Here is a 15541-nt window from a genome sequence, read left to right as displayed (position 1 = left end):
TTGATGCTGGTACTGTGGGGGTTGGCAACCATCTCCTGGGATTCGTAGTTTATCCACATGTCCAAGTTGATGAAGATGATATTCCCCAAATAGATGAATTTGTCTATAATGAACATGCCAATGGACACCATAACCCTGTACAGGATGGGGAAGCCCCAGAAGATGAGGAAAGATTTGGTGTTCACACTATACATGTGCTTCACAGACACATAGTGGTGTTTGCATGACCTTGAATTTCATACCTTGTCCCAGGAACCCAAGGTCAAGGCCATAGCGATCCGCACCAGAGATATGAATGTCAGGATCACCAGTCTGTTCAGCAGATGGTCTATCTTCTTTCTTTTTTGTGGGTTTGCTGGAGTTCCTCAAGATTTCTGTGTTAAAACTGACATAGATTATTCTGTAGCAGGTGTCTGTTTCATATCCTACAGCCATGTAGTAGGATGTTGCTACTGTTAAGGGATATCTCTTCTCTACCACTTCAGGTGCCCCATAAAGTAGTGTATCTGACTTTTGGGTTCCTCACACAACTGACCTTGCCAGTTCCATGAAGGCCCTCTCCTGTTGTCCCTTGGAGCTGTCTCGTGGGTGTTGGAGTCATTGTTCTCTAGCACCAATTCCGTGCTTTTCACCTGGATCCCAAAGGACTGCCATATCAGAGAAATGCACCTGGCCTGCAGGACAACTGTCCTCTGCTCACCTGGCTCCTGCCAGGACTCTTGCTCATCCACATTCACATTTTGGACCAGTGTCTGGGGCTCCTTGCTCTGAAACAGCAGCAGCTTGTCCAGAAACTCTCTGTTAATGACCACAGCCATGTTGATTTGTGGCAGGTTTTGTTGCTCTGCCACTAGGCTGCCAGAGTTTGCACTATTTCCTTCTCTTCTAGAATGAGAATGTCCTTGGATAGTAGCTGGCAGGCAAAGAGGATATTTTCTGCTATCTCTGTCTTGTCCCCTGTGAGTACCCACACTTAGCTATTTTCTTGCTTGAGACACCATCCTGGAGCCTATGTTTAATGGCTGTGGCTCCCAGATGCTGGAGATACTGCTCGATTTCCTCCTATACCTTGTGGAGGGTGTGGCCCTGGTTCTGAAGAAGGATGATGGCCTCCTGGTACCACTTATGCCACTCCTGGTTTGTATCCACATGCACTTTTTTGCAGGCCTGGCATAGTATGCTCTGAGTTTGCTTCGCAAAGGAGGTTAAGGCCTCTACCATGTCCACTCTGTCAAGCCTTTCTCACAAAAGCAATCAAAGGTGACAAAGGCAGTGTCTGTGCCTTTGGTGTAGAGGTAGATGAGCTGTCGGGGTTTCAGACCAGCACTGACTCTCACTCTCAAAGCTGTTGAAGCCATTGTAACCAGGACTTTGTACACCCTCTCCTACCTGAGCTGCCTCACCGTAATACTGTTCTGCATGCATGCCACGAGAACGTAGCTGTAATGCTGGGGCCTGTGTGATCAGCACCTTCTCATCAGGAAAAGCTGCCTGATAAAGTAGCTGGTTGCCCTTCTCCTGCACCATCACCATGTGGCAAGATGGTCAGCAGGTGCCAAAAGTTTGGCAACGTCTTATTGCCCGCACATCGCTCAGGAGCCACACTTTTTTGGAAGAGTAGCTTCAAGTCAGCAAATTTGTTCCAGATGTAGAAGTCTTCTTGCTATAGGGCCTCCTCCTCATTTGGGCGGTAGACAGTGCCATTGATGACAGTACTTCTTGAAGTCATGATGAACATGCCAGTCTTATTCTGGAAGATATAACCCACCTGGTTCAGCTATTCATTGAGGCTCATGCTGCAGGCTTTGGCAAGCATGTCCTGGGGCAGGTCGTCCTTCTGCATGTCCAAGTTGATGAGGATACTATTCCCCAGATAGATAGAATTCATCAATGATAAATATGGCCATGAGCGCCATGACGCTGTGCAGATTGGGAAAGCCCCAGAAATGAAGAATGACTCAGTGATCACAATGTATGTGTGTTTCTCAGAACTTTGTGTTGCTCCACGACCTTGAATTTTGTCACTGAAGCCCAAGTTCAAGACCATAGAGATCCACACCAGAGACATGAAGGTCAGAATCACCAGCCTGTCCATGAGACTGTTTACCTTTGGTCTCATCGATGGAACTTGCCACAGCTCCTCATGATCTTTGTGTCAAAACTGGCTTTGATGATTATTCTGTAGCAGGTGACTATGTTTTGGATCCTACAACTATGTAGGAGCATGTTGCCACTATCTGGGGAATACTTCTACCCTCCCACCTCAGGTGCCCTATAAAGTGGTGTGTCCAACTTTTGGGTTCCTCACAAACCTGTCCTTGTCAGTTCCTCAAAGGTCCTCTCCTGTTGCACCTTGGGGCTGTCTTGTGGGTGTGATGGAGTCCGTGTTCTACAGCAACAACTCCATGCTTTTCACCTGGATCCCCAAGGGACTGCCACATCAGAGACATGTGCCTGTCCTGCAGGGCATCTGTCCTCTGTTCACCCAGATCCTGCCAGGACTCTTGCTCATCTACATTCACATTTTGGACCGGCTACCGGGGCTCCCTACTCTGGAACTCTGTGTTAATGACCACAGCTGTCTTTACCTTTGTCAGGTTTTGTTGCTCTCCCAGTAGGCCGCCAGGGCCCAAACTATTTCCTTCTTCTCCAGAATGAGCATTATCTCGGACAGCAGCTGTCAGGCAAAGTGGGTATTTTCTGCTGTCTCTGGCTTGTCCCCTGTGAGTACCCACATTTTGATGTTTCCTTGTTTGAGACACTAGATGGTTTCAAGGACACTGTCCTAGAGCCTGTGTTTAGTGGCTCTCTGCCACTGGAGATTCTGTTCTATCTCCTCATACATCTTGTGCATGACATGACCCTGGTTCTGAAGAAGGATGCTGGCCTCCTGGTTCTGCACACCACTCCTGATGGGTAGCCTTGTCTACTTTTTTGCAGGCCTGGCACAGCCTGCTCACAGTTTCCTTTTCAAAGGAATTAAGGCCTCTTGTCGTCCACTTTGTCAAGTCTGTCTCACAATAGCAATCAAATATGACAGACAGAATCTGGGCCTTTGGAGAAGAGGTAGATGTTGCTGTCGGGGTTTTAGATTAGCACTGATATCTGCTTTCGGATGCTGTTGAAGCCATCACGGCCAAGACCTGTAACTCCCATTCCTCCCCCAGCTCCATTATGGTTGATCCTGCCCTATGTGTGTACCAAGAGCACATAGCCAAAATTCTGACGCTGTTACCAGACTGGCTTATCAGAGGAAGCTGCCTAGTACTACAGTTGGTTGTCTTTCTCGGGCACCATCTTTGTGTGGCAGATGGCCAGCAGGTGCCTGAACTCTTGCACCATCCTGTCCTTGTTGCTGTGTACATCACTCAGGAGCTTAGCATTTTGGAAGAGCAGGTCCCATCAGCACATTTGTTCCAGAGGTAGGTGTTCTCCTTAACATAAGGACTCCTCCTCATCTGGGCAGTAGACAGTGGCATTGATGCAGGATTTCTTGATGGCCATGATGTGCTGTGTGAGCGTGCCTGTCTTCTCTGAGAAGATGTACCCTACCTGGCCCACCTTCTCATTGATGCTGGTGCTGTGGGATTTGGCAGGCAAGTCCTAGGGCTCATGGTTTATCTGCATGTCCGAGTTGATGAAGATGCTATTCTCCAGATAGATGAATTCATCTATGATGAACATGGCCATGGGCACTATGATGCTGTGCAGGATAGGGAAGCCCCTGAAGGTTTGGTGGTCACACTGTACATGTGCTTCACAGACACATGATGGTGGTTGCATGGCTTTGCATTTTATTATCTTGTCCCAAAAGCCCAAGGTGAATGCCATAGAGATCAGCACCGGGGACATGAAGGTCAGGATCACCAGTCTGTTCAGCAGACTGTCTACTCTGGTCCTCTTCAGATGGACTTTGCACAGTTCCTCATGATCTGTGTGTCAGAACTGGCTTAGATGAGTATTCTGTGTCAGGTGTCTGTGTTTGAGTTTTACAGCTGCGTTATAGAACGTTGCCACTGTCTGGGGAATATTTTTTGCCTTCCCACTGTGGTTGCCCCATAAAGAGGTGCATCTGATTTTGAGTTTCTCACACACCTGACATTGCCAGTTCCATGAAGACCTGCCCCACCATACCTCAGGGCTGTCCTGTGGGTGTTGGAATCCTTGTTCTGGTGCACCAACCACTTGCTGCTCAGCTGGATTCCTAGTGATTACCACGTCAGAGAAATGCGCCTGGCCTACAGGATGTCTGTCTTCTCACGTGGCTCATGCCAGGACTCTTGCTCATCCACATTCATATTTTGGACCAGTGCCTGGGGCTCCTTGCTCTGGAACTCAGCTTGTCCAGAAACTCTCTGTTAATGACCACAACCATGTTGACCTGTGGCAGGTTTTGTTGCTCTGCCAGTGGCCTCCAGTGCCCGCACTATTTCCTTCTCCTCCAGAATGAGAATGTCCTCAGACAGTAGCTGGCAAGCAAAGCAAATATTCTCTGCTGTCTGGTTTGACCCCTGTAAGTACACTTTTGATATTTTCTTCCTTGAAACACTGGATGGTGTCAAGGTCGCCATCCCAGAGCCTCTGTTTAATGACTATGTCTCCCAGCACCTGGAGGTTCTGCTCTATCATCTTGTACACCTTATGCAGGGTGTGGCCTAGTTCTGAAGAAGAATGCTGATCTCCTGGTGCTCCTGGAACCACGCTCCATAAGTATCCTCATCCAACATTTTGCAGGACAGGCACAGCGTGAGCACGTTTTGCTCAGGAGAGGAGGTTAAGGCCTCTTCCAGGGTCCACTTTTCAAGCCATTCTCATACCAGCAATCAAAGATGACTTCTCTTTACTTTTCTTTCATGTATTTCTAAGAAAATTTTTATGTCCAGTGTCCTTTTAGGTGAGATTTGGGTAATATCAGTATGCTTCTATTAAAGTGATAGTAAAACTTTTATATGGTCTGAGTATTTGCATTCTCCTCCATAGCCCCAATTTATATATTGAATTTGTAATGCCTGATATGATGACATGAGCAGGTCAGGCCTTTGTGCCATACCTACCTAGCTCATGAGATTCCACCCCTCATGAATAGGATTAATGCTTTTATAAAAGACATGCCACAGAGCTCTCATGGCATTTATTTATTTATTTATCCTCACCCAAGGATATTTCTCCATTGATTTTTACTGAGAGTAGAAAAGAGAGGGAAAGACAGAAAGAAACATCAATGTGAGAGGAACACATTGATTGGTTGCCTCTTGCATGAGCCCTGACCAGGCCCCAGGCCGGGGAGGAGCCTGCAACCAAGGTATGTGCCCTTGCCTTGAATGGAACCTGGGACCCTTTGGTCCACAGGCCAATGCTCTATCCACTGAACCAAACGGGCTAGGGCTCTCATGGCTTTTGCACCACAGCAAAAATTGCTTAAAAATAGGGCCCTCACCCAACTTTCAAGATCAAGTTCCTGGCCCCTTGTTCTTAAACTTCCTGCCTCCAAAACTGTGAGAAATACATCTTTTTGTTTGTTTATAAGATACCCAGTCTGTGGTATCCTATATAATAAAAAGGTAATATGAAAATTGACTGTCACACCCTCCCACAAGATGGCCGCCCCCATGTGGGCACAAGATGGCCACCACAAGATAGCAGCAGGGAAGGGCAGTTGGGGGGTGACCAGGCCAGCAGGGGAGGGCAGTTGGAGACAACCAGCCTGGCAGTGGGGGGGCAGTTGGGGGTGAACAGGCTGGCAGGGGAGCAGTTAGGTTTCAATCAGGCTGGCAGGGGAGTGGTTAGTGGGTGATCAGGCTGGCAGGGGAATGGTTAGGGGCAATCAGGTAGTCAGGCAGGTGAGCGGTTGGGAGCCAGCAGTCCCGGATTGTGAGAGGGATGTCCGGCAGTAGGACATCCCCCGAGGGGTCCTGGATTGGAGAGGGTGAAGGTTGGGCTGAGAGACACCTCCCGCCAGTGCATGAATTTCATGCACCGGGCCTCTAGTTTTATAACAGTCCAAACAGACTTACCACTGGAAGACAATTTGTCATTAGCTATTTTAACAAAGAATGAAACTTGGCGACCATAGTGTGTATTTGCATGGTAGCCATTACCAATCCAGCTTTTGTCCTGAAGAGGAAGATTTCCCAAGCTATTTAATAATATATATTATTGTCTGGGTTAATTACACCATTAATCCAGAGGAAAGAAGGAAATCTATTCAATTAAAGACAAGTGTAATTTTGTACAATTAATCATAATCTTCTTAAGGGAAATAAAAGTAATTTGTTTTTAGTAAGAGGGAGTCTATAATTATTCATGAGAGTGGAAAACTCACTTATTAATACATCATGTTTACTTTGAATGTGGTGACATATGTTGCAGTTTTGCTGTTAGTCTTTGGCCTGAAAATGCATGTGCTAAGTCTTGTCATTTCTGGTTCTGATAATCTGCTTTGATGACAGATTAAAAATGCAGTTTGGTGTTTCAGTACATAAATCTCAAATAATCGTCCCAAGAGAAGTGCACCAAACCCTCAGAGAGCTTTCCAACAAGAGACGATGACACTTAATAAACTCCAGGATTTGTGATGTGACTTGTCACTGGTTCAGCCGGAAGGAGCAGGAGAATGTCACGGTTGCTACAGTGACCACTTGGAAGTTGTGTTCTATAAATCCGGACAGTCAACTTCTGGAAACTCTCCCCTGGGATGAGGATACAGTGTGTGTCAGCCATGTATCTCGAAAACCTTTGATTATTGGGGCTATGATTTAGGCAGCAGACATTTTTCTTGTGCACAGAAACAAGTATGGTGTTCCTTAATTCCTATCTCCCTGGACCTGAGAGATCTAAGTCCTTCATAAAACTTTATAGTCAGCTCTCTTAAAACATCTATTTCACAGTGAATCACATACTACTTTTGCATTTTTGTTCCATTTCACATTTTTATTTTTGTCTTTCCTATGAAAGCTGAATGCAGTTGAAACATTAGCTTATGTGGCAATGAAGGAAAACTTTCTAACATCATTGTTCATTTGTGAGGTGGGAAGAGCATAGCTCTAGCAGCCAGGGCAAGAACTGAAGCCTCTGGTCACAGTTCACCCACCACTTATTAGCTCTGTGTCTGTGAGAAAGTTACCTTAATCTCAATAGGCTTCACTTTCCTTGTGCATAAAATTATGTCTTCTTTTTCATGACTGTCGTGCATATTAAGTCAAAATATCAGCGTGGGCAATTAGAGTTATTAATATAAGAAAGCAAAAGAAAAATAACTTTCATAAACTGGGAAGCAGGTACAAATAACAGAACAGAATTTCTATCTAGCTTACTGCTAAATAGACCCATTAACACACTCTCAGGACGGGACAGGAAACCTCCTTAGAAATGCCAAAAGCCAGGTAAGGGTGCTGGGTGGAAGGAAATTCCTCCACTAGGTGCATGCTGAGTAAGAACTAGATAATGTAATGAAACTTTTGGACATGCGGTAATGGGAGTCAGAGTGAGGAAACAGAGGGGCAGGGCCTAGTGAGGGAGCACTCGGAATGGTAACTGGATTGGATAGCGGACATGAAACCCCAATAGAATTTACTGGGAGGAGGGCCCAATCCAAGCCCGTGCAAAGTTATAAGTTTAGGTTGGATAACTTAATGGTTCTGCCACTTCCTTTACCTAAACCAAGAAGATATATGGAGGATGAACAAAAGTCTGGTAACAGTGCTTCTAGAGCCTGCCCACCCTCTTGGTCCCCAAAGATGTATTAGTTCCCCTTAATTTACAATAAAATTTTATCATGTTTAAACTTTTCCACGCGTGCATTATCCAGCAGCGCTTTGCAGCTTGGTTGTAGAGAAGAAAGCAAATGGTTGCAATGTGCTAGCCTGCTGGGGCTGCCATAAAATAATCCTATAGACTGGGTGGCCTAAATAATAGGTATTTACTTTCTCAGAGGTCTGGAGGCCTAGAAGTCCAAGGTCAAGATGCCGTCATGGTTTGTATCTGGGGCGATCTTTCCTCCTGGCTTGCCGATGGCTGCCTTCTCGCTATGTCCTCACATGGCCTTTCCTCTGTGTGCACACAGAGGGAGACAGAAAAAGAGGGAGCTCTCTGATCTCTTCCTCTCCTTATAATGACACCTGTCCTGTGGGATCAGGGCCTCACCCTTACTGTAGACTGAATATTTGGGTCTCCCCACAATTCATCTGCTGAAATCCCAATTCCCAGTATGATGGGATTAGGCAGTGAGGCTTTGGGGAGGTAACTAGGGCCCAAGGGCAGAGCCCTTATGAATGGGATTAGTGCTCTTATAAAAGAGACCCCAGAGAGCTCCTTTGCCCCTTGTGTAGTGAGAGGTTATAGTGAGAAGAACCAGGAAGAGCATCCTCACCAGACACCGAATCTGCCAGTGACTTGGTCTTGGACTTCCCAGCCTCCAGAGCTGTGGGAAATAACTGTGCTGTTAATAAACCATCCTGTATTTTGTTACAGAAACCAAAATGGACTAAGACAGCTCTTATGACCTCATCTAATCTTAACTAATTTTCCTTAAAGGCTCAATTCCAAAGGCAGTCACATTGAGGGTTAGAGCTTCTACACAGTTTAGTTCATACACATGAATCACAACTGGCAACCTACTTTAAGTAAAAGTTGCTGTGTGTGTCCGATAGGCCCAGGTTTCTACTCTGCATAAATATTTAATCAAAATCCAAGCTGGGGATGGGTCTCTGAAGCCTATGGATAAGGAACAGAAAGTAGTGATCATTAAAATGAGGTCCCCACAGTCCCATATGTGTAATATAGAAATGCAGAAGCTCTTACATTTCAGTTCAGTTTCAAATATTAAAACCACACATTGTAGATTCTGGCTTTCTCAGATGAACTTGGAAGAGTGAGAATGTGCAGAGCCCAAGTGCATTCAAGGGTGCCAGGAGGAGTCTGTTAGGAGGTGACATGTCTCAGGGCCATGCCAGGACCCCTGGTAAAAATCTGCCCATCCCAGGAGTCACAGGGCCAGGATGAGGAATGCTCACTTAAGTCTGGGAAACACAGCAGGTGAATTGAGAGCCAAATGAGACAGTGCAGCCAGAAGGTGCTGAAGAAGCCAGGAGGTGGAAATGGAATGGCAGGAGGATGGGATCAAAGGATTGAGGCTAGCTTCAGAACTAACTCTGGGAACATTGAGTTCTCTTATGTGTAGGTTGGCAAAAATACTAAACAGAGGGCTTGATCTTGGCAGATAGAAAAAAGGAGTTTCGTGAAATTTCAGGCATTATACTCTTTCACGGCACTTCCTGATGAAATGTCCAAACTAGGTGATCTCATCTAGGAATAATACTAACCCTACTTTGACTAATGGTCTTTTTCATCATTACAAGTGAAATTTTAAATTAGGATTTTATTCTTTATATATAAATTATGCCATCTTGTAATATATTGATGAGTAGTATCTATAGTTACTTTTTTGTAATATTTCTTGGCTATTATTCATTTACTCAATGAATATTACATCCTCAAAGAATTATTCTCTGACCTGAGACCCCACATTGGATCAAAGCCCCCAGTCATGCCCTCTCTTAAAAGCCTACACTTCTCCTTTATAGGCCTTCTCACTATTGCAATTAAATAGTAATTGCATGATTAATTGTTTAATGTCTTTCTTCCCTGCCAGATTATTTCCCCAATGAAAACAGGAACCAGGTCTGTTTTAATAATAGTCATATCTGACATGGGTTCTTGCCCATAGCAATACATTTTGTAAAAAAAATTTTATTTAAATTTATTGACTTCAGAGAGGAAGGGAGAAGGAGAGAGAGATAGAAACATCAGTGATGGAAGAGAATCATTGATTGACTGCCTCCTGCATGCCCCACACTGAGGATCAAGCCAGCAACACAGGCATGTACCCTGACTGGGAATGGAAACGTGACCTCTTGGTTCATAAGTTGACGCTCAACCAGTGAGCCATGCCAGCCGGCCTTAGCAAAACATTTTTAAAAAATGAGTTCTTTCATTCACTCATTTATTCATCCATTAGCTAATGTTTTTGTATTCACAAGCCCTAGAAACTGTAAACTATAAACAGGGAAGCAAAAATTAATGCACTTGCATTCAAACAGTTCACAAGTTAGTACAGAAAGTTCCTCTTGAGAACCTGATGACATCTGCCATGTTTACAGATCCCTGGAAGTCTGCTCACTATCTTCCTAAAACTCTTTACATTCTGAAATCAGAGTCCCCTTCTGAAAGGCAGACTTGAAAACACGTACAAGGTAAGGGGAGGAATGGAGGAGGGCATCAGCACGTCCTGCTGTGGCTCAGAAAGGGCTTCCACTGGAAATGAGGTGATTTCTCCAGGAGAAGAAGTGAGAGCATCAGAGGTTAAGGAACACAGTGTTTGTTTGGAAAAGCATGGAGGCGTGAAAGAACATCCTTACCTTGTATGGATGGGAATGTGTGACTGGGAAGAAGTTGGGTGGGTGAGGAATAGGGAGAAGTCAGCAGAGGATACTGTAGAGGTAACTAAATCTAACTAGATCAGGGGGACTTTGCTTCATCCTGGGCTTGAGGAGTGTTTTGTTGTTGTTTGTTTGTTTGTTTGAATTGCAGGGTGTTATTCAGGGAGTGACAGGGTGAGTCTTGTAGTTTAGAAGGAGCCCCCTGGTGGTGGTGTTGAGGGCCCATTGGAGCCTGCAGACCAGTACTAGCCCCATGGCCTGAACAAAGGTAACAGTTAGACAACGGGATTTAAGGAGAGGGTAGAGGCTGGAGTGATATTTAGGAAGGAGAATCAGCAGAGCTCTGTGGAGTGGATGTGGAGTGTGTGAGAGAGGGTAGGGATAAACTCCACGTTTTGCCTTAGGCGATTGAGTGCATACTGGTGGTAGGTTAAGTCTCCTTGGGCAGCCTCTTTGGCACGAGTGCCAACTCATCAAAATGAAAGTGCCCGTGGACACTTTTCATTCAAAATGCAATAAGCGGTTGTAAATGCTAAAACACACATTCCTTACAACTTAGACTACGCGGCAGACTGGAGTGAGGAATGTCGAGAAAACCAACACTGCGTGTGACTCGCAGAAGGTGTATCTGGGCAGTCACACCGAGGCAGCCAGCGTCCTGATCTTTTTTCTTGCAATGACAGCATGGGCTGCATTGAGCAGCTAGGTGTACCACATGCAGTCTGGGCACTGTGGGTTATCATTTCTGATGAATAAAATTTTCAAAAGATTTGGATTTGGGGATTATAATTCTTAGTTTATGATATAACTATCTGTGGAAGGTTCAGCCTACTTACCTTTAGCTGCAGTTTCAAACTTCATCTACTAAGATAATGGGCTTTCAACTAAAATTTTTTGTTGTTGTTAATCCAACTGGAGGATAATTTTCCATTGATTTTAGAGAGAGTGTAAGGGGAAGGAAAGAGAGAGAGAGAGAGAGAGACATCCATGTGAGAGAGCCACAGTAATTGGTTGCCTCCTGCATCTGCCCCAAAGTCATAGCAATAGTGATAATGATAGGAAATAAGTGGAGAGTGTTACAATGTTATAGCAATATAGAGTAATTAAAGAGTGTTATAGGAAATGTAGAAAACCAGCTTGTACTCTGGTTAACACTTGTGTGATGACCTATATTACTGATAGCCACTTGGACTGCCGTAGGTCAGAACAGGCTTAAAAACGGGTCTCCGACTTTAGACATCGATCATCCTCTTGGTCCACGCTCCACGCTGCCTTGCTCCACACTGGACGGCAGAAGAATGGCCGAACCTCCAATTGTGAGACTCCGGTCACCCTCCTCCCGCTGACTTTGGGTGGCTGGCCATCTGGCTGGGTTGAGTCAGTGGGAGGAGGGCAACTGAAGTCTCACGCGGAAATTTTTCTACATTTCCTATAGCACTCTAATTATTTTCTATTGCTATAACATTGTGACACTCTCTACTTATTTCCTATCATTATCACTATTACTATGACACCCAACCAGGCAGGGAACCTGCAACCCAGATACGCCCCTTGACCAGAATCGAACCCAAGACCCTTTTGGTTTAAGGACCGACACGCTAACCACTGAGCGATGTCAGCCAGGGCTCAATTAATTTTGAAATAGCAGCTTTATTGAGATATAATTACATACCTTATAATTTACCCATTTAATGTATACAATGCTTTCAATTAATTTTTCATATTTAAAAATATCATTTTCTCTAAAATTCTTTTGCAATTAAATGGTATCTCTTTCCTAACAAGACAAAATATTACAAAGTATGTATATTTAAAAATTTAGCTAATTGTCCTTATACTAGTACATAGGACTATTTTCAGGTGCCTCTGGTTATTGGAATCAAAGAATATAGTCTGATGTGGGTTTAAATTAGAGAAAAATAAAATATGTGGTCAGAATAGTATCAGAAGTGACCTGTGCAGTGAGAAGAGAAGACTGAAGGTGGGCTGTGCTCATGGCTCTCCTTGTTGCTCCGCTGGGGAGAGCAGACCCGGTGTAATTTACAGCCTCTCAGCTCACTGTCAAGGGCTTAGGGCAGGGGTGGGCAAACTTTTTGACTCGAGGGCCACAGTGGGTTCTACTGGACCGGAGGGCCGGAACAAAAGCATGGATGGAGTGTTTGTGTGAACTAATATAAATTCAAAGTAAACATCATTACATACAAGGGTATGGTCTTTTTTTTTTTAGTTTTATTCATTTCAAACGGGCTGGATCCAGCCCGCGGGCCGTAGTTTGCCCACGGCTGGCTTAGGGAGAAGCTCCCCCTCCAGTACACCTGGCTCATGGTGGATGTGCTGTGATGGGTGTTTTCTCGCCCAGGTAGCAGTGCTGTTGTACCGAGGGGAACAATAATAGTCTTGGGTTTACACTAAAGTATGTGTTGTAAAAAGAAAGCTCAGCCTAACCATTACTGTAGATACACAGTGAGAACAAAATGGAAGGTTTTGAGAAGTTTGAATGCCACCTCACATTGTGTGTTAATGATCTTTGGGGTTGCTGGGATAGATCTAATAAACCATGCTTGTTGCTGAAATAACAATTATAGGAAAAATATAACCCTTTTCCTATTGCAATTGACAGAACTGTCCACAAAGATTGAACCTCTCTGGTTTGCCTTGGGATGCTGGATCCCAGAATACTCTTGGCCTTTAGGCTGACCCACACATTGGTCAGTTGTCTAAAACAGATGTTTCTTTCCAAGGTTGCATATGCGTGGGTAGTGAGAGAGGGTCTTGGACAAATTTGCTCCAACTCATCCTGATAGCATTGTAGACTATTTGTTGTTAAATGCAGCTTTTATCTTGTAACTTTTGGGGTCAAAGTGCCTCTCTATTTAATGCCTGCATCTGCCTTTAAGGTCTGCTATCACCCAGCACCATCCCAACCTTCCCACCACCAGCTTTATTTCTTCTTTGTTTCAGATGTACAAAGAGTCATTCTTGTGTCTGAATGTTTGCTTATATTGATTAATGTCCTATAGCAGTGGTTGGCAAACTCATTAGTCAACAGAGCCAAATATCAACAGTACAACGATTGAAATTTCTTTTGAGAGCCACATTTTTTAAACTTAAACTATATAGGTAGGTACATTGTTATTAACTTAATTAGGGTACTCCTAAGCTGGCCTTTGCTAAAAACGTCCTCAATCTGATTGAGGTACGTTCGCTGAGGTCGACCCCCTCCAACTCTCCCATCCACACTCATCTCGTATACTTGTTTCAGATAGATGAGTGTGGATGGGAGAGTTGGAAGGGGTCTACCTCAGGGAACATACCTCAAAACAATGTACCTCCCCCGCGCTGCGTATCCTGTGGCCCGCCTGCACTGTGTCTCCCGTTGCCGACCGACCGATACCCCCCACTTCTTCTAACACCACTTCTTCAAAATAGACTCACCGAGGCCGAAAACCAACTTCTGTGCATGGGTCACGAAGTTTCAATCGCACTGTATGTGCTCGCCCGTACATGGTATTCTGTGGAAGAGCCACACTCAAGGGGCCAAAGAGCCGCATGTGGCTCGTGAGCCGTGGTTTGCTGACCACTGTCCTATAGTATTCACTTTTAGTAAAGTCTGATTTGGTGTATTGTCTTCTGCTTACAAAAATAGATGCTATAAAAATAACCTTATAATATACTAGAGGCCTGGTGCACAAAATTCAGGCATGGGGGGATGGTGGGTGTGTGTGTGTGTGTGTGTCCCTCAGCCTGGCCTGCACCATTTCACAATATGGGACCCCTGAGGGGATGTCTGACTGCCAGTTTGGGCTCAATCCTGCAGAGATCCCCACGTTTTTAGCAAAGGCCAGCTTAGGAGAACCCTAATTAATGGGCTCACTACTTGAGCCAATTAAGCAGAGACAGGGTTGAATCATATATTAGCATTTATTCCAATACTGCTGGCAGTATAGGAGAGAAGCAGGTCATTCACAAAAATTTGCTCTGCGCCCCACCATAAGCCAGCTGCTTATATTGGGTAGAAAGACAAAAATTACATGGGGAAGTAAGCAAAAGGGTATGCCAAATGGGCAGTTTACAGAAAATGGGGGCTGGAGATTTGCAAAGGCCTGTGGTTATGCAAAGGGCTGGGGTCTTCAAAGGGCTGGTTCCTCAGGGTTGTGCAACAAGATTGTTAATCTTTCCATGATAATAGGCAGCTCCCAGATGGGGAGGATGGGCTGCATTTCCAGGTGAGCTCCCAGGTCCCATGTGCAACTCCCAGCCAGATTAGAATGTGCCTTCTTTAATCCAAACAAAATAATCATGATAAACAGAGCATGATTAATATTTCTTAAAATTATAGCTGGTCCCCAACCACGTTCTATTTCTTCCCCTATCAAATATATTCTTATAGCTTGACTTTATTTTATTTTATTTTTTTGGCTTGACTTTATTTGTATAATTTTTCCACTGACCTCATGTTATTGTTCTGGCCTTGGGGGCTGAGGGTGGTCCCTTGCCTTGTAAAGTCATTTTCTAATGAATTTAAAGTGACAGTTCACAGTCCTAATAAGAGTGCACAAGAATTCCAATTTCTCCACATTCTCACCAACACTTATTTTCTTTTGAATAGTAGCCATCCTAATGGGCATGAAGTTTTACTTATATATTTTTGCAAGTCATTTGAAATCCCTTTTGGATCTAGGTGGAATAAAAATAATATTTAAAAAAGAATGCTTAATTTTTTTTCTCTTTCTCTCCTTTTATTCTGCATCCAGCCCTCAAATCCAGCTTTCCCATGCATTCATATCTTCTCCCTTTTCTCTGATTTTTTATGTTAATATAATTTTGCACTTAGTTTCAGAATATATATATCTCCTGTTGTCCCAGGTTTTGTGTGTGTGTGTGTTTTAAGTAGTAGGGGATATTGTTTACACTTCATCTCTAATGATATTATATCAAGAAACGCTTCCTTTTTTACAGTATAATTGTAACAAATGCTCAACTTTTACTTTACTAACTCTGAGTACTTAGCACCTATATTTGCAGCAGCTGATGCTTGTTTTATGAGTCCTGCAAGAGTATTCAATCATTCAATTAACTTTTCTTGAGCTCCTCTTATATGGTGT

At 44.2% G+C, this 15541-nt stretch overlaps 1 long non-coding RNA gene across 1 annotated transcript; it reads left to right on the top strand.

Annotated features, from left to right (window-relative positions):
• The first annotated feature begins 3009 nt into the window (after window positions 1–3009).
• LOC118659073 lies at window positions 3010–4946 on the top strand. Its single transcript, XR_004968450.1, has 2 exons — window positions 3010–4513; window positions 4648–4946. It is a non-coding gene; the product is annotated as an uncharacterized LOC118659073 (long non-coding RNA).
• Window positions 4947–15541: the final 10595 nt, after the last annotated feature.

Source organism: Myotis myotis, unplaced genomic scaffold (assembly GCF_014108235.1).
Source record: "Myotis myotis isolate mMyoMyo1 unplaced genomic scaffold, mMyoMyo1.p scaffold_m19_p_6, whole genome shotgun sequence".
Taxonomy (NCBI): domain Eukaryota; kingdom Metazoa; phylum Chordata; class Mammalia; order Chiroptera; family Vespertilionidae; genus Myotis; species Myotis myotis.
The sequence above is the reverse complement of the archived record's forward strand: the minus strand, read 5'-3'. Positions and strand labels throughout refer to the sequence as shown.